Source organism: Heterodontus francisci, unplaced genomic scaffold (assembly GCF_036365525.1).
Source record: "Heterodontus francisci isolate sHetFra1 unplaced genomic scaffold, sHetFra1.hap1 HAP1_SCAFFOLD_209, whole genome shotgun sequence".
NCBI classification, from domain to species: Eukaryota; Metazoa; Chordata; class Chondrichthyes; order Heterodontiformes; family Heterodontidae; genus Heterodontus; species Heterodontus francisci.
The window spans coordinates 780,200-797,126 of record NW_027140716.1 but is presented as its reverse complement, the minus strand read 5'-3'; positions in this window follow the sequence as shown (position 1 = coordinate 797,126).

Sequence of the window (16,927 nt, the reverse complement as noted above, 5' to 3'; positions counted from 1 at the left end):
TGTCGCCTATTTTCTAAGCTTCTGTATCTCTTTTCTTCCTGCCCATTCATGTATCTGTCTAGATACATCTTAAAAGACTCCATCGTGCCCGCATCTACCACCTCCGCTGGCAATGCGTTCCAGGTGCCCACCACCCTCTGCGTAAAGAACTTTCCACGCATATCCCCCCTAAACTTTTCCCCTTTCACTTTGAACTCGTGTCCTCTAGTAATTGAAACCCCCACTCTGGGAAAAAGCTTCTTGCTATCCACCCTGTCTATACCTCTCATGATTTTGTACACCTCAATCAGGTCCCCCCTCAACCTCCGTCTTTCGAATGAAAATAATCCTAATCTACTCAACCTCTCTTCATAGCTAGCGCCCTCCATACCAGGCAACATCCTGGTGAACCTCCTCTGCACCCTTTCCAAAGCATCCACATCCTTTTGATAATGTGGCGACCAGAACTGTACGCAGTATTCCAAATGTGGCCGAACCAAAGTCCTATACAACTGTAACATGACCTGCCAACTCTTGTACTCAATGCCCCGTCCGATGAAGGAAAGCATGCCGTATGCCTTCTTGACCACTCTATTTACCTGCGTTGCCACCTTCAGGGAACAGTGGACCTGAACACCCAAATCTCTCTGGACATCAATTTTCCCCAGGACTTTTCCATTTACTGTATAGTTCACTCTTGAATTGGATCTTCAAAAATGCATCACCTCGCATTTGCCCTGATTGAACTCCATCTGCCATTTCTCTGCCCAACTCTCCAATCTATCTATATTCTGCTGTATTCTCTGACAGTCCCCTTCACTATCTGCTACTCCACCAATCTTAGTGTCGTCTGCAAATTTGCTAATCAGTCCACCTATACTTTCCTCCAAATCATTAATGTATATCACAAACAACAGTGGTCCCAGCACGGATCCCTGTGGAACACCACTGGTCACACGTCTCCATTTTGAGAAACTCCCTTCTACTGCTACTCTCTGTCTCCTGTTGCCCAGCCAGTTCTTTATCCATCTAGCTAGTACACCTTGGACCCCAAGCGCCTTCACTTTCTCCATCAGCCTGCCATGGGGAACCTTATCAAATGCCTTACTGAAGTCCATGTATATGACATCGACAGCCCTTCCATCATCAATCAACTTTGTCACTTCCTCAAAGAATTCTATTAAGTTGGTTAGACATGACCTTCCCTGCACAAAACCATGTTGCCTATCACTGATGAGCACATTTTCTTCCAAATGGGAATAGATCCTATCCCTCAGTATCTTCTCCAGCAGCTTCCCTACCACTGACGTCAGACTCACCGGTCTATAATTTCCTGGATTATCCCTGCTACCCTTCTTAAACAAGGGGACAACATTAGCAATTCTCCAGTCCTCCGGGACCTCACCCGTGTTTAAGGATGCTGCAAAGATATCTGTTAAGGCCCCAGCTATTTCCTCTCTCGCTTCCCTCAGTAACCTGGGATAGATCCCATCCGGACCTGGGGACTTGTCCACCTTAATGCCCTTTAGAATACCCAACACTTCCTCCCTCCTTATGCCGACTTGACCTAGAGTAATCAAACATCTGTTCCTAACCTCAACATCCGTCATGTCCCTCTCCTCGGTGAATACCGATGCAAAGTACTCATTTAGAATCTCACCCATTTTCTCTGAGTCCAAGCATAACATTCCTCCTTTGTCCTTTAGTGGGCCAATCCTTTCTCTAGTTACCCTCTTTCTCCTTATATTTGTCCGAATTAAGCTCCATCTGCCATTTCTCCGCCCAAGTTTCCAACTGATCTATATCCTGCTGTATCCTCTGACAATCCTCATCATTATCCGCAACTCCACCAACCTTTGTGTCGTCCGCAAACTTACTAATCAGACCAGCTACATTTTCCTCCAAATCATTTATATATACTACAAACAGCAAAGGTCCCAGCACTGATTCTTGCGAACTGCACTCGTCACATCCCTCCATTCAGAAAAGCACCCTTCCACTGCTACCCTCTGTCTTCTATGACCGAGCCAGTTCTGTATCCTTCTTGCCAGCTCCTCTCTGATCACATGTGACTTCACCTTTTGTATCAGTCTGCCATGAGGGACCTTGTCAAAGGCTTTACTGAAGTCCAGAAAGATACCAATCACTGCCCTTCCTTCATCAATCATCTTTGTCACTTCCTCAAAAAACTCAATCAAATTAGTGAGACATGACCTCCCCTTCACAAAACCATGCTGCCTCTCGCAAATAAGTCCATTTGTTTCCAAATGGGAGTAAATCCTGTCCCGTAGAATCCTCTCTAATAATTTCCATACCACTGACGTAAGGCTCTCCGGCCTATAATTTCCTGGATTATCCTTGCTACCCTTCTTAAACAAAGGAACAACATTGGCTATTCTCCAGTCCTCTGGGGCATCACCTGTAGCCAATGAGGATGCAAAGATTTCTGTCAAGGCCCCAGCAATTTCTTCCCTTGCCTCCCTCAATATTCTGGGGTGGTTCCCATCAGGCCCTGGGGACTTATCTACCTTAATGCTTTGCAAGACAGCCAACATCTCCTCCTTTTTGATCATCAGATGACTGAGACTATCTACATACCCGTCCCTGGGCTCATCATCCACCAAGTCCTTCTCCTTGGTGAATATCGATGCAAAGTACTCATTTAGTACCTCGCCCATTTCCTTGGCTCCAGACATAGATTCCGATCTCTGTCCTTGAGTGGGCCAACCCTTTCCCTGGTTACCCTCTTGCTCTTTATGTACGTATAAAAAGCCTTGGGATTTTTTTTTAGAATTAGAACATTACAGCGCAGTACAGGCCCTTCGGCCCTCGATGTTGCGCTGACCCGTGAAACCATCTGACCTACACTATTCCATTTTCATCCATATGTCTATCCAATGACCACTTAAATGCCCTTAAAGTTGGCGAGTCTATTACTGTTGCAGGCAGGGCGTTCCACGCCCCTACTACTCTATGAGTAAAGAAACTACCTCTAACATCTGTCCGATATCTATCACCCCTCAACTTAAAGCTATGTCCACTCGTGTTTGCCATCACCACCCGAGGAAAATGACTCTCACTATCCACCCTATCTAACCCTCTGATTATCTTATATGTCTCTATTAACTCACCTCTCCTCTTCCTTCTCTCCAACGAAAACAACCTCAAGTCCTTCAGCCTTTCCTCGTAAGACCTTCCCTCCATACCAGGCAACATCCTAGTAAATCTCCTCTGCACCCTTTCCAAAGCTTCCACATCCTTCCTATAATTTTCCTTAATCCTGTTTCCCAATGACTTCTCATAACCCTTTTTAGCCCTCCTGACTCCTTGCTTAAATTCCTTCCTACTGTCTTTATCTTCCTTAGGGGATTCGTCTGTTACTAGCCTTCCAACCCTTACGAATGCTTCCTGTTTCTTTTTGACGAGGCTCACAATTTCCTGCGTTATCAATGGTTCCCGAAGCTTGCCAAACTTATCCTTCTTCCTCACAGGAACATGCTGGTCCTGGTTCTAATCAACTGACGTTTGAAAGACTCCCACATGTCAGATGTTGATCTACCCTCAAACATCCGCCCCCAATCTAAATTCTTCAGTTCCTGCCTAATATTGTTATAATTAGCCTTCCCCCAATTTAGCACCTTCACCCGAGGACTACTGTTATCCTTATCCACAAGTCCCTTAAAACTTATGGAATTATGGTCACTGTTCCCGAAATGCTCCCCAACTGCAACTTCGACCACCTGGCCGGGCTTCCTATTCCTGAGCTCCACCCATATTACCTCGCTGCATGACCCCTCCGAGGTGTCCTCCCGCAGTACAGCTGTGATATTCTCCTTCACCAGTAATGCAACTCCCCCACCCCTTTTACATCCCCCTCTATCCCTCCTGAGGCTTCTAAATCCTGGACCATTTTGCTGCCAATTCTGTCCTTCCCTCAACCAAATTTCTGTAATAGCAACAACATCATATTTCCAAGTACTAATCCAAGCTCTAAGTTCATCTGCCTTACCTGTTATACTTCTCGCATTGAAACAAATGCACTTCAGACCACCAGTCCCGCTGTTCTCCGCAACATCTCCTTGCTTGCTCTTCCTCTTAGTATTACTGGCCTAATGTACTAGTTCCCCTTCATTTATTTCACTTGCTGTCCTACTACTCTGGTTCCCAACCCCCTCCAACACTAGTTTAAACCCTCCCGAGTGACGCTAGCAAACCTCGCAGCCAGGATATTTGTGCGATTGCAGATTAGATGCAACCCGTCCTTCTTGTGCAGGTCCCACCTGTCCCTGAAGAGATCCCAATGGTCCAGATATCTGAAACCCTTGGAATAAAAACCCTGGTAACATGGACAGCGAAGGGACGAGTGCTCATTTGATTGGACAAGCTCAGTAGCAGCTGGCCACCTGGGATGGGCAGAAAAACTGACAAGCTTTCTGGTTGTGTGACAGTGTGTGTGTGTTTTACCTTCTGGGTGGCACACTGGAGCAGTGGTTAGCATCGCAGCCTCACAGCTCCAGCGACCTGGGTTCAATTCTGGGTACTGCATGTGTGGAAGTTACAAGTTCTCCCTGTGTCTGCGTGGGTTTCCTCCGGGTGCTCCGGTTTCCTCCCACAGCCAAAAGACTTGCAGGTTGATAGGTAAATTGGCCATTATAAATTTCCCCTAGTGTAGGTACTTTGTCGGGGAATTGTGGGGATATGGTAGGAATATGAGATTCGTGTCGTATTAGGATAAATGGGTGGTTGATGGTCGGCACAGACTCGGTGGGCCGAAGGGCCTGTTTCAGTGCTGTATCTCGAAACTAATCTAAACTAAAAGAGATAAAGTCAAGTCTGCTGCAGAAGAAACAGAGAATTCCAAGGCAGAACAGAAGGCTACAACCAAACTCACTTTCCAGCAATTTCAATGGGGTCCATTGTGTTAATTCATCTTGTTTTCTGTATTTGAATAAAAGCCTTCGAAACAGAATCCTCAACGCTGCCTGAAGAGAACTGTTCTAAGGGGGATTTTGATGGCCTGTCTGTGTGTGCGAGGAGGTTGGACTGTGTGCCAGTTTTGGTATATTGTGTCTCATCTACTGTTTACTTCAGGGGTGGGCAAATGATCTGGCCGGGTGTTTTTTTTTCTGTCTGTAATAGGGCTCAGACCCAAAAATCCTTTTATTTCAGTTAACTGGTGAACATATGGGTATGTGTGTGAGCGTGAGACGCAAAGGTAAAAATTTAATGTTGGGAGTTCAAAAATCTTAACCTGTGCATTTATGCTTTAATTCATTCCTCGGTAAAACTTGTTTTATAATAAATTAATAATGTTGTTGTTCGGGAAAGAAATCTAGTTAGTGTGTCCTAATCTTGGAAAGTAGATTATCTGATTAACTATATCGCTAAGTGGGAAAATACAATAAATATGTTGTGACCGGTGGAGAAGTGGGACTGAATTAACAGTGCTCTCCGATCGCCTTAGTCATAACAGCTGTGTGACATGAACTAAGAAACCAAAAACTGAGGAAGAAGCCTGGGCCCATTCTGTTCTGTGTGGCTCCATATCACACTGGGTGGGATCAGTTAACTCAACGCAGGCCAAGAATACAACCAGTCCCTTTCCTACTCTGTGTGGCTCCATATCACACTGGGTGGGATCAGTTAACTCAACACAGGCCACGAATACAACCAGTCCCTTTCCTACTCTGTGTGGCTCCATATCACACTGGGTGGGATCAGTTAACTCAACACAGGCCACGAATACAGTCAGTTCCTTTCCTACTCTGTGTGACTCCATATCACACTGGGTGGGATCAGTTAACTCAACGCAGGCCACGAATACATCCAGTACCTTTCCTACTCTGTGTGGCTCCATAGCACACTGGGTGGGATCAGTTAACTCAACGCAGGCCACGAATACAACCAGTCCCTTTCCTACTCTGTGTGACTCCATTTCACACTGGGCGGGATTAGTTAACTCAACAAGGTAGACCACGAATACAACCAGTCCCTTTCCTACTCAGTGTGGCTCCATATCACACTGGGTGGGATCAGTTAACTCAACGCAGGTCACGAGTACAGTCAGTCCCTATCCTACTCTGTGTGGCTCCATATCACACTGGGTGGGATCAGTTAACTCAACGCAGGCCACGAATGCAGCCGGTCCCTTTCCTACACTGTGTGGCTCCATATCACACTGGGTGGGATCAGTTAACTCAACGCAGTTCACTAATACAACCAGTCCCTTTCCTACTCTGTGTGGCTCCATATCACACTGTGTGGGATCAGTTAACTCAACGCAGGCCACGAATAAGCCAGTCCCTTTCCTACTCTGTGTGGCTTGGTATCACACCAGCTAACACAGCACAGGCTGGGGCTGGAGTCTGGGCCCATCCTGCTCTGTGGACTCAGTAACACAACCCATAAAATGTGCTTTTTATAAACACTGCAGTGTAGTTTATCCCATGTTCAACTCTGTTTATAACGAGATTAATTTATTGAGTGATCTCTTGAATCAAACAGGGTAACAGACGGGGGTCTGTCTGCAGAGGGTTTGGGGGTGAGCTCTGATTCCTTACCCTTTCTGGGCTGTAAGAAATAAAGAATGTATGAGACAGAGTGAAGCAATGTGGGAGAAGGGATGAAGGAAGAATTTTTCCATGAACCTGATTAAAAGTGATCCAAACACAAGATAACATTGAGATATCAACAACAGAACATGAACATAATCCGAGCTCCGAGACCTGGTCAGGTTCCAATTGACCACAATGAGGGATGAGTGGGTGGGACAATGTCACTGGAGTTATGGTTTCTTCCAAAACAATGACAAGGGTTAGTAGTGAGTGTGTGGTTGAAATAACTCAGTTAGGAGAGTGTTAGACTGAATATCTAATGACTCTCAGTCTCAGCAGTGAGTGATCATTTTGTGTCTCTGGCTTTGATTCCAATTCTTGAGCTCACAACCACATTGAAATTATTAACCCCACATGGAATGGTTGGTTTGGAATAGAGAAACATTAAGAATTGAAAACAAAAACAAGAAATGCTGGAATCACTCAGCAGGACCGGCAGCATCTGTGGAAAGAGAAGCAGAGTTAACGTTTTGGGTCAGTGACCCTTACTCGGAATTGAAAATGAATTGAAAATGTTTATATCAGAACTGGGAGCAGGAGTAGGCCATTCAGCCCCTCAGGCCTGCCCCACAATTTAATAAGATCATGATTGATCAGTCCCAGGCCTCAACTCCTCTTTCAGGCCTGCTCCGCCTGACGCTCGACTCCCCAAGATTTAAAAAATCTATCTACCTCCTCCTTAAATATATTTAGTGACCCAACCTCCACAACTCTCTGAGGTAGAGAATTCCAAAGATTCACCACCCTCTGAGAGAAGAAATTCCTTCACATCTCAGTTTTAAATGTGTTTTCCCTTATTCTGTATCTATGTCCCCTCGTTCGAGATTCTCCCACGAGTGGAAACATCTTCTCAACATCTACCCTGTCAAGTCTCCTTAAAATCTTATATGTGTCCACAAGATCACATCTCATTCTTCGAAACTCAAATGAATAAAAGCCTAACCTATTTAGCCGTTTTTGATAAGACAACCCCTTCATCCCATGAATCAGCCGAGTTAACCTTTTCTGAATTGCCTGCAATGCTAGTATATCGTTCTTTAAATACGGGGACCAAAACTGGATGCAGTACTCCAGGTGTGGCCTCACCAACACCCTGCACAGTTGTAACAGGACTTCCCTATTTTTAAACTCTAACCCCCGAGCAATACAGCCTTCGGGACTTTCTATCTTTGCTGCAGAGAACAGTATCCATTCCCCTAACTATGCTATCCCCAATTACAACTACATTTCTCTTTCCTCCTCCCACTTGAATGGCGCTCTGAACCATGGTGCTGTGGTCAGTTTGCTCATCCTCCCTGCAGTCTGTGCCCTCGTCCACAATGGGAGCAAGAAACTCGTACCTATTGAATAAGGGCAGTGACTGAGGCTCCTCCAAAGCTAAATTCTGGATCCCCATACCTGCCTCACTCACAGTCACACCCTCCTGTCCCTGATCACGGTCCAGATTGGATGTAATTAATCTAAGGGGTGTGACTGTCTCCTGAAACACAGTGTCAGGTAACTCTCCCCTTCCATGATGTGTCACAGTGTCTGCAGCTCGGACTGCAGCTCATCAACACTGAGCCGAAGTTCCTCGAGCAGCCAACACTTGCTGCAAATGTGGTCACTGTGGATCGCACCGGCGTCCACCAGCTCCCACATATTGCAGCTGCAACACATCACCTGCCCAGCCATCTCTATTCTATTTAATTAATTAATTTGATCACAGTATTTAAGGAAAAAAATACCCGTACCTTTTTATAAAGTATGCCTGGAGAGTGACTTAATATCTGGGATCGTAACTGTAGGTGTTGTCCACAGTTTACCAGTAAAGATAATTGACCTACTCCTCGGAAATGATTTGGCTGGATCAAAAATATCAGTTTCTCCTATAGTTACAGCGGAATCATGTGAAATTAAGGGAACAGAGCAATTACAGGAGCAAGTTCCGGGAATATTTCTGGCGTGTGTAGTTACCCGAGCAATGGCTAAACAGGATCCATTGTCGGAGGTAAAAGGTGCACCACAAATCGATAGCCAAGTATCTGAAACCTTATTTGGGGATTTAGATAATCCAAATGAGTTGTTTGACAGATCGTCTATCACTGCAACACAGCAAGCTGATCCAGAGATCTACCAAATAGCGCATACGGCTCTGTCAGAAACTGAGGCGAAAGGCAATTATATGGCAAACGGGGTTTTGAAGAGGAAATAGAGAACGCCTCATAGGCCTGCCGATGAAGACTGGACAGTTGTTGAACAGAGAGTGGTACCACCTGAATATCGATCAGGATTATTCAGGCGAGCACACGGCATTCCTTTTGCAGGACATTGGGGAATTCGGAAGACCAAATCACACATAATCAAACATTATTACCGGACAGGTCTTACGAAGGATGTGAGGCAATTTTGTAGGCATGCCAAACCTTTCAAATGGTGGGAAAACCACAACGTACCATAAAACCAGGAGATGAAGTATTAGTGTTGTTAACATCACAGGGAGAACCAGTGAAAGCAGTGGTTCAGTGGCCCATATGGAGTGATCAAAAGAGTGGGTAAGGTAGATTAATTGATTGCCACCCCTGATTGCTGGAAGGAGAACAGGTTGTGTCACATTAATATGCTCAAACCATATTACCACAGGGAGGAGGATAAGCCAGTGCAGTTATGTCAGGTAATTGGGACTGCGGAGAAGGAAAAGGATAGTGAGGATGAGGCAGAAGTAGGCCTAGGAAATTTAGTGATTGAACCTCGAATTATCCCATTAGCGAATGTAGAATGGCCAAGAAAATTAAACCATAGGCTTTTATACTTCGAGGTGGAACCCAATTAATCACTGCCTTTCATTCGGAAAAAGACCTGCTTATTCCTACTCTTTGTTTTCTGTCGGATAACCAATGTTCGATCGATCGCAGACACAGCCCCCAATCTCATGTGCTTTAATTTTACACACTAATCTCTGACATGGGGCTTTGTCGAAAGCCTTCTGAAAGTCCAAATAAACCACATCCACTGGCTACTCCGCATAAACTCTACTAGTTACAGCCTCAAAGAATACTAGCAGATTTTTCAAGCATGATTTCCCATTCATAAATTCATGCTGACTCCGTCCTATTCTACCACTGTTCTTCAATTGCTCTGCTATAAAATCTTTGAGAATGGACTCTCGAATTTTCCCCACTACCCACGTCAGGCTAACTTGTCTATAATTCCCTGCTTTCTCTCTAACTCTCTTTGTAAATAGTGGGGTTACATTAGCTACCCTCCAATCTATAAGAACTGTTCCAGAGTCTATAGAATCTTGGAAGGTGGCCACCAATGCATCCACTATTTCTAGGGCCACTTCCTTAAGTACTTTGGGATGTAGATTATCAAGCCCTGGGGATTTATTGGCCTTCAGTTCGATCAATTTCCCCAACACCATTTCTCTGCTAATAGTGGTTTCCTTCAGTTCCTCCCCCTCGCTAAATCCTGTGTTCCCCAACATTTCTGTTATGATATTTGTGTCCTCTTTTGTGAAGACAGAACCAAAGTATGCATTTAGTTGGTCAGCCATTTCTTTGTTCTCCATAATAAATTCCCCTGTTTCTGACTGTAAGGGACCTACATTTTTCTTCACCAATCTTTTTCTCTTCACATACGTATAGAATTTTTTAGTCAGTTTTTATGTTCCCCACAAGCTTACTCTCGTACTCTATTTTCCCCTTCTTAATCAATCCCTTGGTCCTCCTTTGCTGAATTCTAAACTGCTCCCAATCCTCAGGTCTGTTTTTTTTCCTGGTGAATTGTATGCCTCTGCCTTGGATCTAATGCTATCTCTAATTTCCCTTGTAAACCATGGTTTGGCTATCTTTCCCGTTTTACTTTTGCATCAGATAGGAATAAAGAATTGTTGCAGTTCATCCATGAGCTCTTTGAATGTTCGCCATTATCAATCCACCGTCATCCCTTTAAGTAACGTTTCCCAATCCATCAGAGCAAACTTGTGCCTCATACCTTCGTATTTCCGTTTATTAAGAGTCAGGACCCGAGTCTCAGAATCAACTACGTCACTCTCCAGCTTGATGAAGTAATTTATCATATTATGATTGTTCATCCCCAAGGGGTCTCGCACAACTGGATTGTCAATTATTCCTCTCTCATTACACAATACTTAAAGAGACAGATTTGTCAGAGGGATACTGTCAAGTTCCTTTGAAACCCCAGGGTAAGAGAAAATCAGCTTCTGTTACACCGGGTAGGATTTTCCAGTGTCAAGTGATGAAACAAAAAGTTAAGGGGTACTCGAGAAACTTATCAGAGATTAGTGAACCCAGTAGTGGTCAGTGCTCCTAGCTCTGCAGTTCACCCGGCTGAGGTGATGGATACTTGGAAGGAAAACAGGAAACAATTGGAAGAGTATGCTTGTAAATTTGAAATGGGCTAATTGGAACAACCTTTTCAAATTTTAAAGCCGAAATGTTCTGCTGGAACTTGTTGTTGCTGTCTAAACATTTTTTTTTAGAAATGTGTATATCATGTGCAGATAGTAGGGGCCATTGATAAGCATGTCCCTGTCAGACAGGGAAGGGATGGTCATGTGAGGGAACCGTGGTTGACAAGAGAGGTTGAGAGTCTTGTTAGGAAGAAGAAGGATGCGTATATAAAGTTGAGGAAAAAGGGCACAGGCATAGCTCTGGAGGGATACAAGATGGCCAGGAAGGATCTGAAGAAAGGGATTAGGAGAGCTAAGAGAGGGCATGAAAAATGCTTGGCGGGTAGGATAAAAGAAAACCCCAAGGCCTTTTACGCGTATGTCAGAAATATGAGGATGACTAGGGGGACCGTAGGTCCGGTCAAGGACAATAGCGGGAGACTGTGTGTTGAGCCGGAAGAGATAAGTGAGGTTTTGAATGAGTACTTCTCTTCGGTATTTACGAATGAGAAGGGGTGTATTACTGAAGAGGACGGTGGGAAGCAGACTGGTAAGCTCGAGGAAGTGCTCGTTAGGAGGGAAGATGTGTTGGGGTTTTTGAATAACTTGAAGATAGACAAGTCTCCCGGGCCTGACGGGGTATATCCAAGGATGTTATGGGAAGCAAGGGATGAAATTGCAGAGCCGCTGGCAATGATCTTTTCATCTTCTCTGCTGACGGGGGTGGTACCAGGTGATTGGAGGGTGGCAAATGTTGTGCCCCTGTTCAAGAAAGGGAATAGGAACAACCCTGGGAATTACAGGCCAGTTAGTCTTACTTCGGTGGTAGGCAAGTTGATGGAAAAGGTGCTGAGGGATAGGATTTCTGAGCATCTGGAAAGACACTGCTTGATTCGGGACAGTCAGCACGGTTTTGTGAGGGGTAGGTCTTGCCTCACAAGCCTGATTGAATTCTTTGAGCAGGTGACCAAGCAAGTGGATGAGGGTAAACCAGTGGATGTGGTGTACATGGATTTTAGTAAGGCATTTGATAAGGTCCCCCATGGTAGACTTATGGAGAAAGTCAGGAGGCATGGGATAGTGGGGAATGTGGCCAGTTGGATTAAGAATTGGCTAACTGATAGAAGGCAGAGAGTGGTCTTAGATGGTAAATACTCAGCCTGGAGCCCAGTTACCAGTGGCGTGCCGCAGGGATCAGTTCTGGGTCCTCTCCTGTTTGTGATTTTTATTAACGACTTGGATGAGGAAGTCGAAGGGTGGGTCAGTAAATTTGCAGATGATACAAAGGTTGGTGGAGTTGTGGATACCGAGGAGGGCTATTGTCGTCTGCAAAGGGACTTGGATAGGTTGCAGTGCTGGGCTGAAAAGTGGCAGATGGAGTTTAACCCTGAAAAGTGTGAGGTCGTCCATTTTGGAAGGACAAACATGAATGCAAAATACTGGGTTAACGGTAGGGTTCTTGGGCATGTGGAGGAGCAGAGAGACCTTGGGGTCTATGTGCATAGATCATTGAAAGTTGCAACTCAAGTGGATAGGGCTGTGAAGAAGGCATATGGGGTGTTAGCGTTCATTAGCAGAGGGATTGAATTTAAGAGCCGTGAGGTGATGATGCAGCTGTACAGGACCTTGGTAAGGCCTCATTTGGAGTACTGTGTGCAGTTCTGGTCGCCTCATTTTAGGAAGGATGTGGAAGCCTTGGAGAGGGTGCAGAGGAGATTTACCAGGATGTTGCCTGGAATGGAGAATAAGTCTTACGAGGAAAGGCTGAACATTCTAGGCCTCTTCTCATTAGAACGGAGAAGGATGAGGGGTGACATGATAGAGGTTTATAAGATGATCAGGGGAATAGATAGGGTAGACAGTCAGAAACTTTTTCCCCGGGTGGAGCAAAGCGTTACAAGGGGTCATAAATTTAAGGTGAAGGGTGGGAGATATAAGGGGGATGTCAGGGGAAGGTTCTTTACCCAGAGAGTGGTCGAGGCATGGAATGCCTTGCCCGGGGAAGTTGTTGAGTCAGAAACTTTAGGGACTTTCAAAAGGCTTTTGGATAGGTATATGGATAAAGGAGAATGATGGGGTATAGATTAAATTGTCCTTGACAGAGGACAAAGGATCGGCACAACATTGTGGGCCGAAGGGCCTGTTCTGTGCTGTATGTTCTATGTTCTATGTTCTATGTTTACACTGCTGCCTCTCTGTATTGCTGCCCTTTGCACTGCTGCCTCTCTATGTTCCTGACTTTACACTGCTGCCTCTCTTTGTTCCTGCCCTTGACACTGCTGCCTCTCTGTTATCCTGCCCTTTACACTGCCGGCTCTCTGTTTTCCTGCATTTTGAACTGCTGCCTCTCTTTGTTCCTGACTTTACACTGCTGCCTCTCTGTGTTCCTGCCCTTTACTCTGCTGCCTCTCTGTGTTCCTGCTCTTTACAATGCTGCCTCTCTGTGTTCCTGCTCTTTACAATGCTGCCTCTCTGTGTTCCTGCTCTTTACACTGCTGCCTCACCGTGTTCCTGCCCTTTACACTGCTGCTTCTCTATGTTCCTGCTCTTTACACTGCTGCCTCTCTGTGATCCTGCACTTTACACTGCTGCCTCTCTGTGTTCCTGCACTTTACACTGCTGCCTCTCTGTGTTCCTGCCCTTTACAATGCTACCGCTCAGTGTTCCTACCATTTACTCTGCTGCCTCTCTGTGTTCCTGCCCTTTACACTGCTGCCTCTCTGTGTTCCTGCCCTTTGCACTGCTGCCTCTCTGTGTTCCTGCCCTTTGCACTGCTGCCTCTCTATGTTCCTGACTTTACACTGCTGCCTCTCTTTGTTCCTGCCCTTGACACTGCTGCCTCTCTGTTATCCTGCCCTTTACACTGCCGGCTCTCTGTTTTCCTGCATTTTGAACTGCTGCCTCTCTTTGTTCCTGACTTTACACTGCTGCCTCTCTGTGTTCCTGCCCTTTACTCTGCTGCCTCTCTGTTTTCCTGCCCTTTACACTGCTGCCTCTCTCTTTTCCTGCCCTTTACACTGCTGCCTCTCTGTGTTCCTGCACTTTACACTGTTGCCTCTCTGTGTTTCTGCCCTTTACATTGCTGCCTCGCTGTGTTCCTGCCGTTTACACTGCTGCCTCTCTGTGTTCCTGCACTTTACACTGCTGCCTCTCTGTCTTCCTGCTCTTTACACTGCTGCCTCTCTGTGTTCCTGCACTTTACACTGCTGCCTCTCTGTCTTCCTGCTCTTTAAATTGCTGCCTCTCTGTGTTCCTGCCATTTACACTGCTGCCTCTCTGTGTTCCTGCCATTTACACTTCTGCCTCTCCGTGTTCATGCCCTATACACTGATGCCTCTCTATGTTCCTGCCCTTTACACTGCTGCCTCTCTTTGTTCCTGCTCATTACACTGCTGCTTCTCTATGTTCCTTTTCTTTACACTGCTGCCTCTCTGTGATCCTGCCCTTTACACTGCTGCCTCTCTGTGTTCCTGCCCTTTACACTGCTGCCTCTCTGTGTTCCTGCTCTTTACAATGCTGCCTCTCTGTGTTCCTGCCTTTTACACTGCTGCACCTCTGCGTTCCTGCCATTTACACTGCTGCCTCTCTGTCTTCCTGCCCTTTACACTGCTGCCTCTCTGTGTTCCTACCATTTACACTGCTGCCTCTCTGTGTTCCTGCCCTTTACACTGCTGCCTCTCTGTGTTGCTGCCCTTTCCACTGCTGCCTCTCTATGTTCCTGCCCTTTACACTGCTGCCCCTCTGCGTTCCTGCCATTTACACTGCTGCCTCTCTGTGTTGCTGCCCTTTCCACTGCTGCCTCTCTGTGTTCCTGCCCTTTACACTGCTGCCTCTCTGTGTTCCTGCTCTTTACACTGCTGCCTCTCTGTATTGCTGCACTTTGCACTGCTGCCTCTCTATGTTCCTGCACTTGGCACTGCAGGCTCTCTGTGTTCCTGCTCTTTACACTGCTGCTTCTCCGTGTTCCTGCTCTTTACACTGCTGCCTCTCTGTGTTCCTGCTCTTTACAATGCTGCCTCTCTGTGTTCCTGCTCTTTACAATTCTGCCTCTCTGTGTTCCTGCTCTTTACACTGCTGCCTCACCGTGTTCCTGCCCTTTACACTGCTGCTTCTCTATTTTCCTGCTCTTTACATTGCTGCCTCTCTGTGATCCTGCACTTTACACTGCTGCCTCTCTGTGTTCCTGCACTTTACACTGCTGCCTCTCTGTGTTCCTGCCCTTTACAATGCTACCGCTCAGTGTTCCTACCATTTACTCTGCTGCATCTCTGTGTTCCTGCCCTTTGCACTGCTGCCTCTCTGTGTTCCTGCCCTTTACACTGCTGCCTCTCTGTGTTCCTGCCCTTTGCACTGCTGCCTCTCTGTGTTCCTGCCCTTTGCACTGCTGCCTCTCTATGTTCCTGACTTTACACTGCTGCCTCTCTTTGTTCCTGCCCTTTACACTGCTGCCTCTCTGTTATCCTGCCCTTTACACTGCCGGCTCTCTGTTTTCCTGCATTTTGAACTGCTGCCTCTCTTTGTTCCTGACTTTACACTGCTGCCTCTCTGTGTTCCTGCCCTTTACACTGCTGACTCTCTGTTTTCCTGCCCTTTACACTGCTGCCTCTCTCTTTTCCTGCCCTTTACACTGCTGCATCTCTGTGTTCCTGCACTTTACTCTGCTGCCTCTCTGTATTCCTGCAATTTACACTGCTGCCTCTCTGTGTTCCTGCCCTTTACACTGCTACTTCTCTGCGTTCCTGCCCTTTCCACTGCTGCCTCGCTGTGTTCCTGCCGTTTACACTGCTGCCTCTCTGTGTTCCTGCACTTTACACTGCTGCCTCTCTGTCTTCCTGCTATTTACAATGCTGCCTCTCTGTGTTCCTGCCATTTACACTGCTGCCTCTCCATATTCCTGCCCTTTACACTGCTGCCTCTCTGTGTTCCTGGCCATTACACCGCTGCCTCTCTGTGTTCCTGCCATTTACACTGCTGCCTCTCTGTGTTCCTGCCCTTTACACTGCTGCCTCTCTTTGTTCCTTCTCATGACACTGCAGCTTCTCTCTGTTCCTTTTCTTACACTGCTGCCTCTCTGTGATCCTGCCCTTTCCACTGCTGCCTCTCTGTGTTCCTGCCGTTTACACTGCTGCCTCTCTGTATTCCTGCACTTTGCACTGCTGCCTCTCTGTGTTCCTGCCCTTTACACTGCTGCCTCTCTGTGATCCTGCCCTTTCCACTGCTGCCTCTCTGTGTTCCTGCCGTTTACACTGCTGCCTCTCTGTATTCCTGCACTTTGCACTGCTGCCTCTCTGTGTTCCTGCCTTTTACACTGCAGCCTCTCTGTGTTCCTGCCCTTTACAATGCTGCCCCTCTGCGTTCCTGTATTTACACTGCTGCCTCTCTGTGTTCCTACCATTTACTGTGCTGCCTCTCTGTGTTCCTGCTCTTTACACTGCTGCCTCTCTGTGTTTCTGCTCTTTACAATGCTGCCTCTCTGTGTTCCTGCTCTTTACACTGCTGCCTCACTGTGTTCCTGCTCTTTACACTGCTGCTTCACTGTGTTCCTGCTCTTTACACTGCTGCCTCTCTGTGTTCCTGCCCTTTACACTGCTGCCTCTCTGTGTTCCTGCCATTTACACTGCTGCCCCTCTGTGTTCGTGCCCTATACACTGCTGCCTCTCTGTGTTCCTGCCCTTTACACTGCTGCCTCTCTGTGTTCCTGCCCTTTACACTGCTGCCTCTCTGTATTGCTGCCCTTTACACTGCTGCCTCTCTGTGTTCCTGCACTTTACACTGCTGCCTCTCTATGTTCCTGCACTTGGCACTGCAGGCTCTCTGTGTTCCTGCTCTTTACACTGCTGCTTCTCCGTGTTCCTGCTCTTTACACTGCTGCCTCTCTGTGTTCCTGCTATTTACAATGCTGCCTCTCTGTGTTCCTGCTCTTTACACTGCTGCCTCACCG